Source organism: Poecilia mexicana, unplaced genomic scaffold, assembly GCF_051168715.1.
Source record: "Poecilia mexicana isolate PSO_F unplaced genomic scaffold, ASM5116871v1 scaffold_18, whole genome shotgun sequence".
Taxonomy (NCBI): domain Eukaryota; kingdom Metazoa; phylum Chordata; class Actinopteri; order Cyprinodontiformes; family Poeciliidae; genus Poecilia; species Poecilia mexicana.
The window spans coordinates 28,106,536-28,109,668 of record NW_028263387.1 but is presented as its reverse complement, the minus strand read 5'-3'; the positions used below and the strand labels follow the sequence as shown (position 1 = coordinate 28,109,668).

Genomic DNA, 3,133 nt, shown 5'->3' with positions numbered 1-3,133 from the left:
GGCAGGATGAGGACAGGATGAGGAGAGGATGAGGACAGGATGAGGACAGGATGAGGACAGCAGAGGACATGATGAGGACAGGATGAGGACAGCAGAGGACATGATGAGGACAGGATGAGGATAGTATGAGGACAGGATGAGGACAGCAGAGGACAGGATGAGGACAGGATGAGGACAGGATGAGGACAGGATGAGGAGAGGATGAGGACAGGATGAGGACAGGATGAGGACAGCAGAGGACATGATGAGGACAGGATGAGGACAGCAGAGGACATGATGAGGACAGGATGAGGATAGTATGAGGACAGGACGAGGATAGCAGAGGACATGATGAGGACAGGATGAGGACAGCAGAGGACATGATGAGGACAGGATGAGGACAGCAGAGGACATGAGGAGGACAGGATGAGGATAGGATGAGGACAGGATGAGGATAGGATGAGGATAGCAGAGGACATGATGAGGACAGGATGAGGACAGGATGAGGACATGATGAGGACATGATGAGGACATGATGAGGACAGCAGATGACATGATGAGGACAGGATGAGGACAGGATGAGGACAGGATGAGGACATGATGAGGACATGATGAGGACAGGATGAGGACAGGATGAGGACAGCAGAGGACATGATGAGGACAGGATGAGGACAGGATGAGGACAGGATGAGGACAGGATGAGGACAGGATGAGGACAGGATGAGGACAGGATGAGGACAGCAGAGGACATGATGAGGACAGGATGAGGACAGGATGAGGACAGCAGAGGACATGAGGAGGACATGATGAGGACAGGATGAGGACAGGATGAGGACATGATGAGGACATGATGAGGACAGCAGATGACATGATGAGGACAGGATGAGGACAGGATGAGGACAGGATGAGGACATGATGAGGACATGATGAGGACAGGATGAGGACAGGATGAGGACAGGATGAGGACAGGATGAGGATAGCAGAGGACATGATGAGGACAGGATGAGGACAGGATGAGGACAGGATGAGGACATGATGAGGACATGATGAGGACAGGATGAGGACAGGATGAGGACAGGATGAGGATAGCAGAGGACATGATGAGGACAGGATGAGGACAGGATGAGGACAGGATGAGGACATGATGAGGACATGATGAGGACAGGATGAGGACAGGATGAGGACAGGATGAGGATAGGATGAGGATAGCAGAGGACAGGATGAGGACAGGATGAGGACAGGATGAGGATAGCAGAGGACATGATGAGGACAGGATGAGGATAGGATGAGGATAGCAGAGGACAGGATGAGGACAGGATGAGGACTGGATGAGGACAGCAGAGGACATGATGAGGACAGGATGAGGACAGCAGAGGACATGATGAGGACAGGATGAGGATAGTATGAGGACAGGATGAGGATAGCAGAGGACATGATGAGGACAGGATGAGGACAGGATGAGGACAGCAGAGGACATGATGAGGACAGGATGAGGACAGCAGAGGACATGATGAGGACATGATGAGGACAGGATGAGGACAGGATGAGGATAGGATGAGGACAGGATGAGGATAGCAGAGGACATGATGAGGACAGGATGAGGACAGCAGAGGACATGATGAGGACATGATGAGGACAGGATGAGGACAGGATGAGGATAGGATGAGGACAGGATGAGGATAGGATGAGGATAGCAGAGGACATGATGAGGACAGGATGAGGACAGGATGAGGATAGGATGAGGACAGGATGAGGACAGGATGAGGACATGATGAGGACAGGATGAGGATAGGATGAGGACAGCAGAGGACATGATGAGGACAGGATGAGGACAGGATGAGGACAGGATGAGGACAGGATGAGGACAGGATGAGGATAGGATGAGGACAGCAGAGGACATGATGAGGACATGATGAGGACAGGATGAGGACAGGATGAGGACATGATGAGGACAGGATGAGGACAGGATGAGGACAGGATGAGGACAGGATGAGGATAGGATGAGGATAGGATGAGGATAGCAGAGGACATGATGAGGACATGATGAGGACAGGATGAGGACAGGATGAGGATAGGATGAGGACAGCAGAGGACATGATGAGGACATGATGAGGACAGGATGAGGACAGGATGAGGATAGGATGAGGATAGGATGAGGACAGCAGAGGACATGATGAGGACAGGATGAGGACAGCAGAGGACATGATGAGGACAGGATGAGGACAGCAGAGGACAGGATGAGGACAGGATGAGGACAGTAGAGGACAGGATGAGGACAGTAGAGGACAGAATGAGGACAGGATGAGGACAGTAGAGGACAGGATGAGGATAGGATGAGGACAGTAGAGGACAATAGAGGACAGGATGAGTACAGCAGAGGACAGGATGAGGACAGTAGAGGACAGGATGAGGACAGTAGAGGACAGGATGAGGATAGGATGAGGACAGTAGAGGACAGTAGAGGACAGGATGAGGATAGGATGAGGACAGTAGAGGACAGTAGAGGACAGGATGAGTACAGCAGAGGACAGGATGAGGACAGTAGAGGACAGGATGAGGACAGTAGAGGACAGGATGAGGACAGGATGAGGACAGTAGAGGACAGTAGAGGACAGGATGAGTACAGCAGAGGACAGGATGAGGACAGAACGAGACTCACCTGCATGTATGCAAACAAAGATACATATAAAGAATACAGCAATCAGGAGGAGGAAACCCAGGAGAATGATGGCCCAGAATGGAAACATTTCTGTGGAGACAAAAAACCTTCATGACCTTTGACCTTCAGCTGGGAAGGGATCACCACCTGAGTTTGGGATAAACAAGAGGAAACAGCAACAAACACTGGCAGAGGAATCTCCTAAAAATAACAGAAGATTTTGACAAAAATCACTGATGAAGGAAAACATTAACTCTGATCGTCTGATTCTGATTCTGATCGTCTGATTCTGATCGTCTGATTCTGATCGTCTGATTCTGATCGTCTGACTCTGATCGTCTGATTCTGATCGTCTGATTCTGACTCTGATCGTCTGATTCTGATCGGCTGACTCTGATCGTCTGATTCTGATCGTCTGATTCTGATCGTCTGATTCTGATCAATGGAACCAACTTCCTGCATTACGATTCAATCAAAATGCTGATGAACTTTGGC

The 3,133-nt window shown here is 50.1% G+C and overlaps 1 long non-coding RNA gene across 1 annotated transcript in view; it reads right to left on the bottom strand.

Annotated features, from left to right (window-relative positions):
* Window positions 1–2,627: 2,627 nt before the first annotated feature.
* Window positions 2,628–3,133, bottom strand: part of LOC148154445 (uncharacterized) — a 3,585-nt gene continuing 3,079 nt past the window's right edge. Inside the window, exon 3 of the long non-coding RNA XR_015766102.1 lies at window positions 2,628–2,728. This is a non-coding gene — a long non-coding RNA (uncharacterized LOC148154445). The remainder of the gene's footprint in view (window positions 2,729–3,133) is intronic.